Source organism: Artemia franciscana, chromosome 11, assembly GCF_032884065.1.
Source record: "Artemia franciscana chromosome 11, ASM3288406v1, whole genome shotgun sequence".
NCBI lineage: Eukaryota > Metazoa > Arthropoda > Branchiopoda > Anostraca > Artemiidae > Artemia > Artemia franciscana.
In genome coordinates this window covers 23,420,431-23,429,767 of record NC_088873.1, presented here as the reverse complement: position 1 = coordinate 23,429,767, position 9,337 = coordinate 23,420,431, and positions in this window count along the sequence as shown.

Genomic DNA, 9,337 nt, shown 5'->3' with positions numbered 1-9,337 from the left:
TCTTCGTTTGTTTGATCTTTTCTTTTTTGTGAGTTATCTTGCTTATCTTCTTTTACCATTGTTTTGCTTATGATTCGTCTTGTTGGCCACTCTCCCCCCCCCCCCCCCTATGGAGAACCCATTTTTTTTTTTTTTTTTTTTTTTTTTTTTTTTTTTTCATTATTATTCCACCTGTCCCCGTATTGCAAAAAAAAAATTATTCATATAGGTTAACTATGCGTTTATAATGATTCGCAAACTGATTATTTACGTACTATATGTCTGATCAGTTGAATGGCATGAATCGGTTGCGAAAATTTGAATCTGACCCTTTTCGACTGAATGATATACTTCGCGATGGAATAGCAAATGATTATTTTGCAATTGATTTTGATTGCCAAAGATTGAGTAAATATATTCCAGTTACGTCGTCGTCATGGGAAAAAAGTGAGAATTTTCTTAGTGTATGCCATTGGAATTGTCATCTAACTACAAGTTATAATGATATCTTGCATTTGCTAGATCTGTCTAATAGCTATTTTGATGTTATTGGTTTTTGCGAGACTTTTTTGACTTCTGAGCATTTTCTGCCTTCATTTCAATTTCCAGGTTACCAATTATTTGTGAAAAACCGTGAGCTGATGGCAAGGGGAGGTCTAGCATTCCTTGTAAAAAATGGGATATTTTGCCGTCAAAGGGGGGATGTCGATGTTTGGATAGAGGGTAAGGTTGAATCGTTTACTCTTGAACTGGCTATTGATTCAAAAAAACTTATTGTAAGTGAGGTTTATAAACCACCAAGTGCTCGTTTGGAGGATTTCACGGAAGGATTTGAGATATTAATGAGAGCTGCGGTATCTAGCAAGTTAGATTTTATTTGTATGGGAGATTTTAATTTTGATTTGTATGATTTACATGCTATTAATCTTGATTTTTTAAATTTGATGGTTTCAAATGATTTATTTCCCCTTGTTGGGGTCCCGACACGTATAACTAGTCATTCAGCAACTATAATAGATAACATTTTTGTTAGTTCGAAGTACCTGAAATCTAGTGCTGCTGATGTTCTGGTATTCCCATGTTCGGATCATCTCCCAGTTGTAGCTTCTGTGGCACTAGTAATTGCCAAAGAGAAAAAGGCAGAAAAAAAGCAAATGCGGCAATTAAGGAAGCAGAATATGGAAAACCTTGCTGAGGAACTTAGTAAGGTTTCATGGAAACCAGTTTTTGATGAGACAGAAGATGCATCCCATGCATTTGATATTTTTATGAATATTCTCCAGCCGATATATGATAAAACATGTCCACTAAAAGTGTTGAGAAATACAAGGGAATCACCGAGAAAGCCGTGGGTTACATCAGAACTTATTCAGATGATTAAGAAGAGGAATCTACTGTATCAGTCATTTTTAGATTGCCAAAGTGCTGATATGTTTGAAGAGTTCAAAAAAATAAGAAATCAAGTGAATACATTACGAAGATCTTGTGTCAGGAGTTATGAATTGAAACTTGGGGAAACAAAGAGGGACTCAAGGGGAACATGGAAGGTTTTGAGAGAAGTGTTGGGTAGTGACAAAAAGAAAAATACACCAACTTCACTAATGGTGGATGGAAAAGTCTATGAAGGCAAGCAGAGCATTGTGAATCACTTTGGTGCCTACTTCTCGACAATTGGTGAAGTGGTTCAAAAGCAAGACCAGCCACTGAGTCAAGGAACAAGTGAGGAAGCTTTCATTGATGATAGAGGCCTGGGACTAATAATGGAGGCTGAAGAAACGAATATGCAGGAGTTGAAAGAAATTGTAAATAGTATTAAGTCCAACTCTTCAGGTAGTGACGGTATAAGCCTTAAGACATTCAAGCTTATTATGGTTTATCTCTTACCATGCCTTGTTTACATGATTAATTTATCACTGAAATCGGGAGAATTCCCGCAAAAGCTTAAAGAGGCGCGAGTGATTCCTCTTCACAAAAGTGGCTCAAAGACTGATCTGACTAACTGGAGACCGATTTCTCTACTGTCGGTGTTCTCGAAAATGTATGAAAAAGTTATGCATAAAAAGCTTTATGCACATTTAACAAAACATGGTTTTTTAAGTGATAGTCAGTTCGGATTCAGGAAAGGACATTCTACTGTTCATGCTATGCAGCATTTTCTTGATTTTCTGAATACATCAATGGAAAATGGTGAAATGACTTTATCGGTTTTTATAGATTTTAAAAAAGCGTTTGACACGGTTGATTTTAAAATTTTAATTGATAGGCTAAGGTCACTTGGAGTCACAGGTAGTATTTTAAAGTGGTTTGAATCTTATTTGATAGGGAGGTCGATACGTGTATGTTTTGATGATGTTATATCTAATAAATTTTTTATAAGTTGTGGTGTTCCGCAAGGTTCTGTTTTGGGTCCCTTACTATATCTTGTATATGTAGATACTATGCGGTTTTATGTTCCGGGTGTTGTTAATACTTCTTTCGCTGATGACACGGTATTTTCAGCTGCTGCAAGAAATGCTGATGATCTTGTGGAGAAAATTAATCAAGCTTTAAGTCATCTTTTAATTTTTACAAAGATTAGCCGTTTATCAGTGAATGTTTTAAAAACTCATTTTATATTATTTAGTAGGAAAGGAAGTCCAGTTGATTTAAATGGAAAAATATTTCTTTGTAATAGGCCATTGAAACAAGTAGCTGTGGTGAGATACCTTGGTTTCCAGCTTGATCAAAATCTGAATTGGAAAGCACATGGTGATCAGGTGGCAGCTAGGGTATCTAGAGGGCTTGGATTGATTCGGCGTCTGAGAAATCAGTTACCTCATTCTGCCCTTTTAACTCTTTATCATTCTATTGTCATGCCTTATATTTCTTATGGTTGTGTGGTATGGGCTGGTGGATTTTATACAAATTTTAAACGTGTTCAGGTTTTACAAAATAAAGTTATTAGACTACTAGGAAATTATGTCCATGGTGAAAATGATACAGTTAATTGCTATAGGAAACTTATGATCTTTAATGTTAGCCAACTTCATGATTATCAACTTGCTATATTTGTATTTCAGAGTATTTATGGTTTGTCCCCTGAAATTTTTCGTCAAATGTTTATAAGGAATTCTTCATACCACAGTTATGAGACTAGAAATATGGATGATTTGGTATATGAGTGTCGCAGCTCTCAGAGGGGAAGTTTTGGTCCCAAGTTTGCTGGACCAGTAGTGTGGAATTCTTTACCAATGAGTATAAGGTTATCTGAAAATGTTAGCCAGTTTAAGAGTAGACTGAAGAATCACCTTCTGAGTAGAAAATAAATAAATAATTTAAATTGGATGGCTTATTGATTTGTTTTTTTTTTAAGTGTTGTTGTTGTTGTTGTTTTTTTTTTTTTTTTTTTTTTTTTTTTTTTTTTTCTTATTCTTTGTTTTCCTGTTGTTTTCTTGTTCCCAATTTTTTTGTTTCATTTTGTTTATTTGTTTTTTTTTTTTTTTTTTTTTTGTTTTTTTTTTTTTTTTTTTTGTTAATGTTGTTGGTATTGGTGCTCATTAATGTTTATCAGCCACTACTAACAAGTCTCTGACTTTCTAAAGTGGCTGATGTGGTTTGTTTTGTATATTGATGATATGTATAATAAAAGTGTCTCTCTCTCTAACAAAATAGGAATTTAAATACATTAAATATAATCAAACTTCAACAAAATAATATTCAGCAATGGTTGAAGAGATGCAACTTGACTGTTTTCAACATAATGGAAACCAACAAAAAGAAAATTCAAAAATAAAGGAAATCCCACTTAGCTTCTGAATTTGCAGGCTATTGGCTTTCCATTTTTCGAGCTGTTGAAATTTCTATTTTTTTATTTTGCTTGCAAATGACTACTAAATTTCTATTTTTTTTTTTTTTTTATTTTTTTTTTTTTACAGTGTAAAGAAAGAACTAACGCCTTTTTTAAGCATTTGTTCTGATAAAGCTAAGTTTCTTGCATTTGTAGACACTCAGTGCATGCTACATTTGTTGGATATAATAATGCCATACACAAAAAGCTGGGGTATTAGTAAAATTTTACTTACTTGATCCAATTACAACAAATATAAAGAGACCCAAAAGCCAGGGTCCAACTGGTGATTCGCTTTCGCTGTTTTTCTAAAAAAAGATAATAGTATTATTCCAGTATGTAAACTAAATGTTTAGCCATCAATATAGGATAAAGAAAATTGGGGAGTAATATTTAACATTACTAGGTAAAGACTAGCAACAAATCAAACAAAAGTAAAAACATGGGCATTGACTAAGTAAAGAGTAACAAGTTATCCACTGTTTTTTCTTTTTTTCAGACAATTCTTACAGAAGAGGTGGCTATAAAAACTTAGGAGAGACTCATTAAACCAGAAAGTTCTAGCACCTTTACATATGACAGGGAAATAAAAATGAAAACTTCCCCCCCCCCCTGACTCCATCTATTCATATGTGAATATTCAGATTTTCTACTATTTTTCTTTTGGTTGTTATATAATTACCAAGATTTTTACGCTATGTGAAGTCTTCTGTTCTATCGACATTGAATCAAACAGATTGTGGTAATGAACTGTAGTAAGGAGTGACCTGGCTCAATAGTAACCCAAACTCTAAAAATGGAATTTTGATACCAATATCTACATCAAAAGAATTGTATTTTAATGCTGATTTTAAATATATAAGTTTCATCAAGTTTAGTCCTACCCAACAAAAGTTACGAGCCTGAGAAAATTTGCCTTATTTTAGAAAATAGGGGGAAACACTCCCTAAAAGTCATAGAATCTTAAGAAAATCACACCATCAGATTCAGCCTATCAGAGAACCCTATTGTAGTTTCATTCACCCTATAAGTTTCAAGCTCCTATCTACAAAAATGTGGAATTTTGTATTTTTTGCCAGAAGGCAGATCACGGATGCATGTTTATTTGTTTTTTTTTTCAAGGGATGATCGTATCGACCCAGTGGTCCTAGAATGTTGCGAGAGGGCTCATTCTAACGGAAATGAAAAGTTCTAGTGCCCTTTTTAAGTGACCAAAAAAATTGGAGGGCACCTAGGCCCCCTCCCACGCTAATTATTTTCCCAAAGTCAACGGATCAAAATTCTGAGATGGCCATTTTATTCAACGTAGTCGAAAAATCTTATAACTATGTCTTTTGGGACAACTTACTCCCCTACAGTCCCCATGGGAGGGGCTACAAGTTACAAACTTTGACCATTGCTTACATATAGTAATGGTTATTGGGAAGTGTACAGACGTTTTCAGGGGGATTTTTTGGTTGGGGGAGGGGTTGAGAAGAGGAGGATATGTTGGGGGAACCTTGCATCGAGTAATTTGTCATGGGGGAAGAAAACTTCCATGAAGGGAGCACAGGATTTTCTAGCATTATTTAAAAAAAAATGAAAAAATAAATATGAAAAAGTTTTTTCAACTGGAAGCAAGGAGCAGCATTAAAACTTAAAACAAACAGAAATTATTACGCATATGAGGGGCTCACCTCCTCCTAATACCTTGCTCTTTCCACTAAAGTATTTTTAATAATTTCAACTATTTATTCTACAGCTTTTGTGACTCAGAGGTACTGACATGGGGGTGAACCCCTCATATATGTAATAAAAACATGAGAATAGAAAAGTTTGTTACATAAGCTAATTTATAAGTTACGTATATCTTTTACTAATAAAAACATTTGTAAAAAATTAGAAGTTCTAGTTGCCTTTTTAAGTAACCAAAAAATCGGAGGGCAACTAGGCTTCCTCCTCCACTCCTTTTTTTCTCAAAATCATTCAATCAAAACTATGAGAAAGTCTTTTAGCCAAAAAAAATAAATATGCAAATTTTGTTTTAATTATTCCTCTGTGGAGAGCCAAAATCAAAACATGCATTGATTCAAAAACGTTCAGAAATTAAAAAAAAACAAGTTTTTTTAAATGAAAGTAAGGAGCAACATTAAAACTTAAAACAAACAGAAATTACTTTGTATATGAAAGGGGCTGCTTCCTCATCAACGCCCCGCTCTTTACGCTGAAGTTTTTTACTGTTTTAAAAAGAAGAGTTGAGAGAAAGAGTCAAACTTTAGCATAAAGAGTGGGGCGTTGATGAGGAAGCAGCCCCTTTCATATATGAAGTAATTTCTGTTTGTTTTTAAGTTTTGATGTTGCTCCTTACTTTCAGTTAAAAAAAACTTGTTTTTTTTATTAAATTGTGAAAAGAAACAAGCAGAAACTTTCCTGTTCACACAACAAGCCAGCCAAATGGTTGCAATGCACAATTCGTCTTTATGTTATTGTTGAAAATTACAACAATCAATAGGGCATTACAAAAGGTTGTAATCAACAATTTGCCTTTATCATATAGTTGGAAATTACAACCATAATTGAACAAATATAGGCTAGTGGAAATATGTAAAAATTAAGTGATAAAAATGATGTTCTTGGATCAGAAGAAAGATAAGAATCCTATTAATACATCAATAGTTGACTAAAAAGATAAATATAACAAAACAGGATAGATTAACTGGTTTTCTAAAAAAAAAAAAAAAAAAAAAAAAAAAAAAAAAAAAAAAAAAAAAAAAAAAAAAAAAAAAAATATCCTTGTAGGTATACAAATTAACTAGTGATTTGAAGTGTTGATCTTGAATAATCTTAATAATAGTCATAGTAATTTTTAGCTGTTCAATGATCCATACATACATTTTTTTTTTATTCCTGTTTGGTAACAAGATGTTACTGTTATTTTATTACATAATTGTTGCTAATTCAATCACTCTTTCTTTTCTAAGTTTTATTTTTCATCCAGTTGTCTGTCAATCAATTGCAGCGTTACACTTCCTATACCTGCATGATTAGTATATTTGCTCATTTTCTTATTTTTTACATTGGTTCCTTATTTTAAAATTTAGCACCTACTAAGAATTAAACTACAGAAAGGTTTTTTTTTTTCATTAAAAATTGTGTCCCCTAATTTTACTAATTTTCAAAGATTTATATTGTAGAGTAGGTTTCAACTTAACACAGTTTAAGAATCAAATTTCATTTTTAGTGCTCATACTTTTAAGACTAGAAATGACGAGTACCAAAGAATTCCCTCCTATGCCCTTTTGCCTACAGAAGCCCCTACCACCATCCATGACATCAGAACAAAAATTTTAGACATCCATTTCACTAGCTTTGAATGAAAGGTCCAAAAATGTGCTGCAACAGCAGAATGATTGATGCAGCCCAAAGGGCAACTTAAAAATGGAACCAACAATTTTTAGAGCATCAAGTTTTAGGAGACTGAAGCTTAACAGGTTTATTTTGGGGGGTTTTGAATTTTTTAGTAGCATGAAAGAGATTTGATTTTGAATCTTTTAAGGAGAATTGATTCATGACATAGATTTTGACAATTTTGATGCTATATTATCTGAATGTGTTTTCCATGACAGATTCTAAGAGCCAAAATTCTTTGTTACTTTTAATCTCTTTATTTTATTTTCATCTACTATTAAACCTGAATTGGTTAAAATACTAGAAATTTAAGAAAATGAAATATAATTAGCTCTAGTCTAATGTTACAAAGTTGAAATCTGCCCACTTAATAAATTAACTTAATGCCTTTCTCATTTTAACCAAAAAGTAAATTCACTGATGGTGCAGCCACATGTAAAAGTATATCATATACAAATTCGATTATACCAGCCTCAGACAAGCAATATTTGATCTGATCAATGAAAAGCAGAAGAGGACTATAGACCTGTTTGGTACACCACTTGCTATCCCCAAACAACAGGAGTCAAAGTCACATTTACCATACCCTGCTGTTGGTCATTCAAATAAGATTGAACTCCTGTCAAAATTCTTCAAGTTACACAATTTTTTTTTCAATTAACAACTGCTTATGGTCAATTGTGTTGATACCCTTAAATAAATCCTGAAGAAAAGCACACAAATTCCGACCACCTAAGAGGCATCCAGTCCAAGTTATCCTGTAATACAATTATTCTTGCAACCTTCAAACTTCTGAAGAAAACCCCTTGTCCATTGAGTTATTAACCATATGACATAAGATTGGTGTTACATCAGCTTTAACTGAATTAATAATTTCAAGCAAAATTACATTTACACTGCTTCAATTCAAATATATTCCACTATTAATTTTTTACATCTACTTCATTTATATTGCAAGGATTAATTACCAATTGACTGTCTCCTGGAATTTCTAACTGTGCTACTTTGGAAGACCTTTTATGCCTTCTCTGATAATCTTCACATAGTTTTGTACCCTCATAGGAAAAACATTGACACAAATAAATTGCAAAATCCCTTTGCATTGGTTTAACTATCCCTCTCAGTTAGTATTTTATGAGTAAATTCTATTTTACCCTTTTGATATAGGAGTCTACTGTTTTCCATTTTTTACATATTGCATTTGTGTTTTGTAAATTCATCTTACAAACATATTTTTTTAGCTCTCAATTGCACATCATTTTAAAAATTAGAGGACTTTTTAAACTGCTGAAAATTAAAAAAAAGATGATTTATTTAAATATATTTATGCAGTTCATTTTTACAACTTACATAATTAAAAAATCCTGAATGATCCATGATTTTTTTTGGGGGGGGGAACTTGTTTTAACCCCTTATAATAAAACAGTTCATGGTAACAAACTGTAATAAGGAGCAACATGGCTCAATAGTAACACAAACTCTAAAAAACAGATTTTTATAACAATAGCTACATCAAAAGAATTGCATTTTAAGGCTGATTTTAAATATATAATTTTCATCAAATTAAGGCCTACCCATCAAAAGTTACGAGCCTGAGAAAATTTGCCTTATTTCAAAAAATAGGGGGAAACACCCCTTAAAAGTCATAGAATCTTAACAAAAATCATACCATCAGGTTCAGCATATCAGAGAATCCTGCAGTAGAAGTTTCAAGCTCCTATCTAGAAAAATGTGGAATTTGTGACAGATCATGGATGCGTGTTTATTTATTTGTTGTTTTTTTCCCAGGGGTGATTGTATTGATCCTGTGGTCCTAGAATGTCACAAGAGGGCTCATTCTAATGGAAATTAAAAGTTCTAGTTCCCTTTTTGAGTGACAAAAAAAATTGAAGGGCACCTAGGCCTTATCATACTCATTTTTTCCCAAAGTCACCAGATGAAAATTCTGAGTTTGCCATTAGTCAAAAAACCTAATAACTATGTCTTTGGGGGCTGCAAGTTACAAACTATGACCAGTGTTTACATACAGTAATGGTTATTGGGAAGTGTACAGATGCTTTCAGGGATTTCTTGGTTGGGGGGAAGGAGTTAAGGGGAGGGGGTTATGCAGGGGGGGACTTTCCATGGAGGAATTTGTCATGGTGG